Here is an 11,018-nt window from a genome sequence, read left to right as displayed (position 1 = left end):
TAAATGCGGCTCACATACTCTTCTCTTGAGGCCACATGGTTGGGCACAAGTCCACGTGGTAGGTTATAAGACTTTTCCTCGTTGAATCATCATTTGGAAGCTCTTGCATTCTTTACACAAGTAGGGACATGGTTGTGTGACTGCCTTTGCACACTTCCAACTCACAAATTGGCTTGAATTCTCTTAGAAGTGGGCACGTACCTCCATGTACATGAGCTCCTCTTGTGTCTTGATCCTTAAGTTGCACAAAAACTCCCAAAATGTGTCTTTATAGCCTATATTTTCTTCTTTTTCTTCCTTCGAGGCATTAACAACCTAATTGCACAAAAAAATAAAAAAAATGCCAAATACACTATATTAGACAAAAACCATGGTAAAAATTATGCTAAAAGCATGTAAAAAATATAGAGAAATATGTCTACTCAAGCACTTATCAATTATCTAAGAGTTTAGAGGATAACCTATTAATTAAATAAGTGGCTATCAAAACACACGCTCCCCATTATTTCAAAGGCAAATTAGATTGAAACAAAAGAGCTCTAGAGGTCTCAAGCAAGTGTTTGTACCTTTTACAGTTAAAATTGTTTGCCCTCCAACTTGAATGGAAATCAAAAGCATTGTCTTATCTAATTATTATACTTTTAGTTACAAATTGAGTGTCGATCATTGTACAAAAACCTTTAATATAGGAAGAGCATTACTCTTGGAATTCAATAAATGTGTCCTAGTTTCTCTATCATAGTCATCAATAATAGTCAAAACATATCTATATCCTTGTGGGCCCCATCATTTTCATTCCCTTTTAGCTGATTCAGAAAACCTCCGCAACTCTGGTGATGAGATTGTAGTTATAAAATTTGGGATCTTGTAGCAATTAGTAGCTTTAGATCCAGAATTTGGGAGTTGTTGATTTTGTTATTGCTTGATTATAGGACCTCTTCAAAAGCGTTGATTCTAGTGTTTGGAATCAATGTGGAGTGGTGTTAGGAAGATTTCCAAGTAATTAATACATTAAAAAATTTCTATATTTCAAAATTATGAAATTTTCAGCAATTATAAGTATGATTTAATTCATTATTTCAATTATTTGTCAATTACCTATTTATTTGCTTAATCATGTGAACAGATAATTATTTTATTATCAAATATGTTTCAAGCTTTATATTTCAGTTGTTCATTCTTTTACTCCTTCCAGTCAGGTTTTTATGACTTGATAATTATTATTTAATTTTCTTTTAAATTAATTGTATCACTATCCATTTGTTTATAACTTCTATTTATTGTTTAACTATATATGTCTTTGTTGGTGTATTTGTATCTAAAAATTTTATTCAAGGTTTTGAGTTCTCCTAAAAGTGGATCATGTCATTTTCTATCTAGGATAGAGATCATAGACTTTCCTTGACGGTATATTTACTGAAATTGTGAGGATGGCATTTGGAAAATAAATTAGATCATTTGGGGGCTTAGAGCTGATATTTCAAGGTTTATTGGGCTAGATTTCTGCAGATTTGAGGTTATGACATTGTATGCTTCATGGATGGAATTGCTAGAGTGAATTCTCAATTATGATAATGAGTTGAATGGAAATTGTGGCCTAAATTCGGCCATCATAGAGGCAAAATTTGTAGAAGACTAAAATTAAGAAGTTGTGATGAGTTGTATGATCTATCTACCTGTCAAATTTCATATTTATTGGGCATACATCTATGAGATATGATCCATTCAAGTTGACATGTCCTGGAAATATTATCGTGTAGAACTGCAAATTTAGAGGCAAATTTTAACTCAATAAGTACAATTAAACAAAGTGCTCAGTTTAGAAAATATTTCTTATCACCTTATCTTTAAATCTGCAAAATTTCAAGTTTATTGGATTTGTAGATTAGGAGTTATGATGTATTAAAAAGACTTGTGTAGGATGATGTCTCTATGCAGAATCTGCAAGTTTAGCATGATTTTTCTCACTCTTGGAGACTAAATTTGGTGAAGTATTAAACAAGAAAAAAATTCAGGATTGTCCTAAGTTTCTTACTACAAAAAATCTTTGCATTTGATAGTATGTTCTTGGAGTTATGTGTTTTAAAATGTGACATGTTAGAAGTGTTAATATGCAGATAATGTGAGATGTAAAGTTATAGAGTGATTGGTTTTTATTAATGATTTGGTGATTTATTTATTCAATCTTGTAAGAAATTTCTCTCTATTTAGTTATTTTTCCTAAAATGGGATCCTGAAATTTTGAATTTTTGCTTATATGAATATTTTAGAAAAAATTGTGAATACTCTATACTTCGACTACGAGTTTTGTTTGAATGATTTAATGTATTACTTGCTTAAATTTTTATATAATTTATTCTGTTTATCTAGTTATTTTTTCCTAAATTGAAATCTTGAAATTTATCAATATTTCTAATTAAATGTCAGCTTGAAAATTTTGGGAATTTCTGAACTTGTACTCTGCAAATATTTTTGTATCTGAAGTTTTAGTCTCCAAATGAACTATACTCAACCCTGTCAATGGGGGTCAACCATTGTCCTTGTTGACATGAAATTTGAAAAAAAATGAGACTATAACTTTCCACAGGTCTGTCGGTGAAATAATAATGGGCTCTGATACTCAGTCTCAGGTCACCGGGGGTAAATAAATAACCTCTATTTTTTTTGGCTTGGGTCACGGAGGGTAAACAAATGATCTTTGACATCTATAGTGAATTTGGAGACATACTATGTTATTCGGGAATATGTTATATTATGCTTTGAATTTTGATTTTGATTTTGTTCAATTGCACTATTTGTGTGTTATTGATTTCTATATATATATATCATATTTGAACTTTTTGTTTTCAAATTTTTGGATTATTTACTGGGTTGTGAGATCAATGATTTGTTTTAAATCTATTTCAGATCATGAGTGGTAGACTAGTGTGGACTCTGTAAGGCTGCCTGTAGGTGTTGTCTTGTTCTTTTTAAAATTTGAGTTCTTGTCATTGTCTGTTCATGTATCCCAGTATTTTGTATTTTGAACTTCTCGTACCTCTAAATTGTATACCATGTAGAGTTTGCAATCCTATAACTCAGTTGGTTTGTTTTCATTTTATCTACTTTGAATCAAGTTCTGAGGCCTTGTATGCCTATGGGGTTTACATCTTGTGGGTCTACGACCGTTTGTTTACTTGCTGGTTCTGACAAAGTTGGGTCCGAGGCGTGATAAATTTTGACTTAATGATCTTAGCCAGGTTTAGATAGAAGTGTTAAACTCGAAGTGTTATTTAGAATTTGAACCCAAATTGAGTCAATGATATTAGAAATGGTTTCTGATCACTTGTTGATTTTATATTCTCACCTCACTTTCCAATTTTGTCTCCAACAAGTATTTTGAGTCTCAATCAAGTTTCTACTTCTTTTATAGCTTTGACTTACATGCCAGATCATATAGCTTTAATTCACCTTTTGCTACCAATAATTACTTTGGTTCTGATTTTTTTTAAGAGTAATCTCTTGGTGCCATTTTATTTATAGAAAGGTTGCCTCTGGATGCCAAAATAGTTTGTGAAGTTAATTTGTGTTTGTCCTTGGTCCTTATTTAAATTGTTGGAGTATTGACTTGAGCTTTGCAGTGACAAGATATGCTTTTTGAATTTTGAGGAGCAACATTTGTTATAGTTTGATGATGTCTTATCGTCCTTGATACTAAGAATAATTTTGAGAGGCATGTTGTTGCAATGTCTTTAGTTAATGTTTCATCTTGATTATGAAAGGATTGATGCCATAATGTTCAAGTGGATTTAATTAATCTTATGCAATCATTAATGTGTAGACTAAGAACATTTGTTTGTGGAAATTTCAAGAAATTTTAATTTTGGTGGAAACTTGGTGATCGGCAAGGTAATTATTATAGTATTGCAGTAATGGTGCTTGTAAGGCAAGGATATTGGTTAAATCCTTGCTTTTGCTAAGGCTTGAGCTCGATGTATGGCAGATCTTGTAAACTTGTTTTAATTGAAGGAAACTACTGATTTTAGTGAGGTAACTGAGTAAATGGTTGGCTGGTTATTTTATTAGAAGTATGATTTTCAACTGATGAAGAATTTGAGACTATTTTGATATCTTTGGACCCGTTTGGTTTCAGATCCATGCTAATAATTTTGATGATTTCAACTATGTTCACGAGATGCGATTGGTGATATCACTTAAATGAGTGGTCTCTACTTTATATTTTAGGTCATCATTTTGATGAGGTTATCTTAAATGCTTGATAGTTACAGAATTGAGTCTTTGGTTATTATTATTATTATTATTATTATTATTATTATTATTATTATTATTATTATTATTATTATCATTTTGATGAGGTTTTAAATACTGCTAATGGAAACTTGTTTCTAAGGAAAGTTTAAGTAAAGTTGTATCTTGTAGCCTCTAACAATTTTATATACTTGAAATTTTTGCATGTTTAGGACTCACATAGATTCTTTGTTTATTGCTGAAATTTCCTTATCTTTTACTTGAGGTTCATGATTAGTGGATGCTGGAAGGAGAGAGATTTCTAGCTTGTGTTTGGTATCAATACTATAAGAGGCAACCTCTAGATATGTCTTATTGCTTCACTTCTTTTCTTGGTGGTCATTGGCTATCCTTGTAGCTTTAAAATAATATGGAATTTTTTTTAATCGCCTCAATCTCGAGAGTAGCCATCCTTCCAATGATTTGGTATGAGTTTAGGGGACTAAACTCTTTTTAAGGGGGAGAGGATTGTGGGCCCTAGCATTTTCATTCCCTTTTGTCTGTAATAAGCCTTCAAAGCCTAGATTACTGGATACTTGTTTCTCAAAACCCTTGAAAACCCATGTGAAGCTTTTTTTTAAGCTTTTGTTGCGTCATATTTTTGAGCCAAGCTAATAGCCACCCCATCTTCTACCCATATTCAGAGAGAGAGAGAGAGAGAGAGAACTGTGATTCCGGCCAGATCGGAAAACCTCTGAACCTCCGGTGATGAGATTGTAGTAACAGCTGCAAGTTTTCTTGGCCTCATCTTGTCACTCTACCAACTAATCTTCTACCCTTTTTACCATAGCATTGGGTGTTTATGGACTTTCACTTGTTGCCTTATAGTTTGATGTATGTCTAATATTAGATCATTATTATGCTTTGTTAAGGTGTGCTAAATAACTTCAAGCCTTTATCCTTTCCATGCTTATCAAGGTTAGCATGATGTATATAGATATTCATGCATTGGCCTGCAACTATTATTGCCAAAAGATTTCAGTATATTGATGTTGAACTCCTAGTGTTAACTTTGGAAATTGGCTATTGAAGCCTTGCTTCATGTGCTTTGCTTGCCAATGTTACTTGCTGATTTTGATGTCTAACCTTGATTTTATCTTGCGTTAAATGTTGGCATGCATCCAGAGAAGGTTGTTGAGATTTCGTTTAGCACTCCTCCCAAGTGCGAGTTAGTCTCAGTTTTAAGCATGGGTTAATTCCATGTTAGTTCCTTGCCATAGTTGGCATCAATAGTAATTATCTTGTAGTATGACCCACTTGGGACCTTGTAGCAATTAGTAGCTTTAGATCAAGAATTTGGGAGTTGTTGATTTTGTTATTGCTTAATTATAGGATCTCTAAAAGAGGGTTGATTCTAGTGCTTGGAATCGATGTGGAGTGGTGTTGGGGAGATTTCTAGTTAAGTAATACATTAGTATTTTGAAATTATGAAATTTTCTACAATTATAAGTATGGTTTAATTTATTATTTCAATTTTTTTGTCAATTACCTATATATTTGTTTAATCATGTGATAAGATAATTATTTTGTAATCAAATATGTTTTAAGCTTTATATTTTAGTTGTTCATTCTTTTACTCCTTCCAATCAGTTGTTTATGACTTTATAATTATTATTTAATTTTTTTGTTTAACTATCCATTTGTTTATAATTTCAACTTATTGTTTAACTATATATGTCTTTGTTGGTGTATTTGTATCTAAAAGTTTTATTCAAGGTATTGCATTCTCCTAAAAGTGGATCATGCCTTTTCCTATCTAGGATAGAGATCATAGACTTTCCTTGACGGTATATTTACTGAAATTGTGAGGATGGCATTTGGGAAATAAATTATATCACTTGGTGGCTTAGAGCTGATATTTCAAGGTTTATTGGGCTTGATTTCTGCAGATTTGAGGTTATGACATTGTATGCTTCATGGATGGAATTGCTAGAGTGAATTCTCAAGTTATGATAATGAGGACAATGGAAATTGTGGCCTAAATTCGGAGGTCATAGAGGCAAAATTTGTAAAAGATTAAAATTGAAAAGTTGTAATGATTTATATGATCTATCTACCTGCCAAATTTCATATTTATTTGTCATACATCTACGAGATACGATCCATTCAAGTTGACATGTCCCGGAAATATTATTTTGTAGACCTGAATATTTAGAGGAAAATTTCAAACTCAATGAGGACAATTAAACAAAGTGCTCAGTTTAGAAAAGATTTCTTATCACCTTAACTTTAAATCTGCAAAATTTCAAGTTTATTAGATTTGTAGATTAGGAGTTATGATCTATTAAAAAGACTTGTACAAGATGATGTCTCTATGTAGAATCTTTAGGTTTAGCATGATTTTTCTCACTCTTGGAGACTAACTTTGGTGAAGTATTAAACAAGGAAAATGTTCAGGATTGTCTTAAGTTTCTTACTGCAAAATATCTTTGTATTTTATAGTATGTTCTTAGAGTTATGTATTTTGAAATGAGACATGTTGGAAGTGTTCATATGGAGAGAATGTCAGATGTAAAGTTACAAAGTGATTGGTTTTTATTAATGATTTGGTGATTTATTTATTTAGTTTTGTAAGTAATTTTTGTCTATTCAGTTATTTTCCCTAAAGTGGGATCCTAAAATTCTAAATTTCTACTTATATGAATATTTGAGAAAAAATTTGTGAATACTTTGTACTTCAACTATGAGTTTTGTTTAAATTATTTAATGTATTATTTGCTTAAATTTATATAATTTATTATGTTTATCTAGTTATCTTTCCCTACAGTGAAATGTTGAAATTTATCAATATTTCTAAGTATAATGTGAGCTTGAAAATTTTAAGAATTTCTGAACTTGTACTCTACAAATACTTTTGTATATGAATGTTTTAGTCTCCAAATGAACTATACACAACCATGTGAGTGGGAGTTAATCATTAACCTTGTCAACGAGAAATTCTAAAAAAATGAGACTGCTGTTTGGCACCCGTCAGTCGATGAAATAATGACGGCCTCTAATACTCAATCTCGGGTTACCGAGAGTAAATAAATGACCTCTATTATTCTAGCTCGGGTCACAGAGGGTAAACAAATGACCTCTACATCTATAGTGAATTTGGAGACATACTCTGTTATTCAGGAATATGTTATATTATGCTTTGACTTTTGATTTTGGTTTTCTTCAATTGCATTGTTTGTGTTATAGATTTCTGAGTATATATCATATTTGAACTTTTTTTTTTCATATTTTGAGATTACTTACTGGGCTAGTGAGCTCATGGATTTGTTTAAATCTCTTTCAAATCAAGAGTGGTAGACTTGTGTGGACTTTGAAAGGCTGTCTGTAGGTGTTGTCTTGTTCTGTTGTGAAATTTTAGTTCTTGTCATTATCTGTATCCCTGTATTTTGTATTTTGAACTTCTTATCTCCCTGAATTGTATACCATGTAGAATATGCAAGGCCTCTGAATCTGTTTCTGAGGCCTTGCATGCTTATGAGGTTCACACCCTGTAGGTCTGCGGCCGTTTGTCCGCTGCCAGGTCTGGCCAGGCTCCGTAGGAGCATAACAATCCTAAATGTGTAATATTGTGATAAGGACCCCAAATGTCTATTTTTATTTATTCAAAGATTGAGCTAGTGTGAATATGACTATGAGGAAAACATTTCTTATGTATGCTATCTAGCTTGAGGACAACATTACAAGATGTCAAAGAGGTAATTAATTTCATATTGCAACCAACAAGAGATTGATGCTTAAGTTTATACAAAGGTAAGTGGCTAATTATCTTGTGCTATGTCATTATAAAAATTGTAGATTGAGAAGAAAAAGTACAAGCTTTATGATCAAAAGCAACATTAAAATGGAAGTTAGAAAAATAATTTTCTATACCATATAAGAAGAAAGAAGCATTGTCTTTGTTTATGAGTATAAAGCAAGTACAATCCCTTGTTAAGGGCCTCCAATAAGTAGAAATTAGATATAAAAATAATTATTTATTGATTTTATTGAGTAAGTTTATTGACATAAAGTAGGTTATAACATAAGCTAGTATAAGTAAGATATTTTCTAGTAAAAGATTAGAAGCTACTTTTACAATTCCAAAGTAGGTCACTTTGTATCCAATTGGCAGGTTATATTGAAGGATTTTGTAAATAGAGAAAGATTCATGAAATGATTAGGATCATGGCATAGATGATTACTGGCACTAGTGTCTAGTATCCAAAGGCTATGTAAAGAAGATAATTGCATATAACTAATGCTGAAATAAAAACAATTATGAAGATTTTTAGTAATTATACCAGCAAAATTAACAGAGCCAGTTAGTTATGTAGATGATTCTCCTTCTATTGTTTAGTTTAGCAATTGCAACAATTTAGTGTATTGAGCCTTTGTGAGTTTTTGTATTTAAGTAACATTTGTAGTGTCATTTCAAGCCTTAATTTATGAAACTTTAACTTGAACCTATGTAACAAATTTCTTATCCCTTGAGACCTTTAAAACCAGCAAGAACCCCATGTAACTTATAACACACCTATCTTTCACATAACCAAGTTTCTTGCATAAATCACAAAACAAATTATTCCTTTTGCCATCACCTCTCAACCTTTGAAAAGAAATGCCCCCTTATTGGTAATTATAACTATTCCCAAGTTTATAGAAGCTAATTCAATAACAAGTTGAGAATTAGAATATATTTCTCTTTATTTTTCCTCTTGAATTTAGAGACAATATGCTTGTGCTATAGAGGTAAGTGGCTTCCTTATCAGTATATTGCCACAAATAGTAGTGTATTGCTCATTTAAATACATCAAGAATTCCATTAACTTTTGCTCCTTTTCAAAAATTATAAAAGTTACAGTAGAGCCACATGAACAAGAAGATATAACCCCCAAGGATTGAACTCTAATTCATAACCTCTTGATTTTACTATAATATGTTGCAACATTACTTACAGCTTGAGAAATCTAAGATAATTATTTTTGAATTTTATAGAGCTGAGCTCCATTAGACTGTCTATATCTTTCTTCAAATTCTATCCAGATCTCAGAAGTTGTGCTTGAATGATATCTCCTTTGTTAGAGAGTTTAAAAGCAAAGAAATCACCATGTTATTGCAATGAATCCAATGTTATAAATCTGGTGAATTACAATCAGGTTTTGGGCAAGATCCATTAACAAATCCCAGTTTATTCTTTGCAGAAAGATCTAGGATCATTGTTCTCTTCCATGGACCAAAAACAACCCCATGAAAGGTTTGGGTAACAAGTATAGTTCTAGGATTGTCCGAAAGATTCAAAAACAAAGGACTAGAAGAATCATTCATAGTAAAATTCCTTGTAGCAATGTTCTCTTGGCTAGCATCCGTTACTAATGCATGAAAGAACTATAAGAAATGCCTTCGTTTTGAGAATGAGAGCAAAAAAAAAGATTTTTAATGCTTTGAATTTTATTCAACAAATGTTACAAATACATTATAACCCTTCAGTATATATAAGAAAACAAATGAATAACAAAGACAAAATGCAGCTATACATTATCCAACTCATAGCTATTTAAGAAAACTATTGTAGAAGATTTGATGCTTATTTGTTTGTGGTGCCCTTTTATGTGTATCTTTGACAGCATATATGCTCCAGATTTGTAATCTTGGACCATATCTTCTTACTCATTCTTTGATAGCCCCCATAAGATGGAGAGAGACATTTATTACTCCCATCTTGGATAAATGATTGTAAAACAAGGAACTGTTCAATGGTTGTGTATGCATATCTGCAACTTGTGAATTACTATTAACATGTTGTGTAGCATCACTAACTTCCTAGATCTTTTCTTGGATAAGATGGCAATCAAGCTAAATATGTTTAGTTCACTCATGGAATACTGGATTGGCTGCTATATATAATCCAGATTTGTTATCACAATACAATGTCATAGCTTGAGGATGACCCACACACAAATCATGAAGTAGATATTATAACCAAGTCAATTTACAGCATACAGATGCCAACCTTTGAAGATGACCTTAATATCATGTGCTATTTTTATATTTCCAAGACACCAAACATGGCCCGAGAAAAGCATAGTATCTAGTAACTGATCTTTAGGTATCTGGGCAAGCTCTCCATCACCATCACTGTTTGTTTTTAATTGTATATCAATTGTTGAAAGATAAAGAAGTCCATGCCTAGGAGCCTTCTTGATATATCGTGACACTTTGGGGGCTGCATTTAAGTGGCTAGTTCAGGAGGTTTCCATGAATTGACTTAGCAATTGCACTGAATAAGATAAGTCTGGTCTGGTCAAAGTCAAATACATAAGCCTTCCAACCAATCTTCTATAAAGTGATGGATATAGAAGTAGTTCATAATCTTCCTTTGATAGTTTAAAATTTTAATCAAGTGGCAATTCCCTGACAGATGTATATTCCTTTCTCTGATCGGGCAACTTCAATTCCAATGAAAAATTTTAAATCTCCAAAATCTTGAATTTCTCATTTAGAAGAGATTTCAGCTGGTTAACAGAATCCAAACTGTTACTTGCAAATATAATATCATCCACATAGGTCAACACTACAATGAAAATTCCATCTTTTGTTTTGATGAAAGGATTATAATCAGCTTTAGACTGTATAAAACCAAGTTTAATAACAAACTATGAAAGCTTAGCGTACCATTGGAGCGGTGCTTGCTTCAGGCCATACAAACTTTTCAAGAGTTTACACATCTTTGAGTTATTTTTAGCAAAATATCC

Source organism: Dioscorea cayenensis, unplaced genomic scaffold, assembly GCF_009730915.1.
Source record: "Dioscorea cayenensis subsp. rotundata cultivar TDr96_F1 unplaced genomic scaffold, TDr96_F1_v2_PseudoChromosome.rev07_lg8_w22 25.fasta BLBR01001724.1, whole genome shotgun sequence".
In the NCBI taxonomy this organism is placed as follows: Eukaryota; Viridiplantae; Streptophyta; class Magnoliopsida; order Dioscoreales; family Dioscoreaceae; genus Dioscorea; species Dioscorea cayenensis.
The sequence above is the reverse complement of the archived record's forward strand: the minus strand, read 5'-3'. Positions refer to the sequence as shown.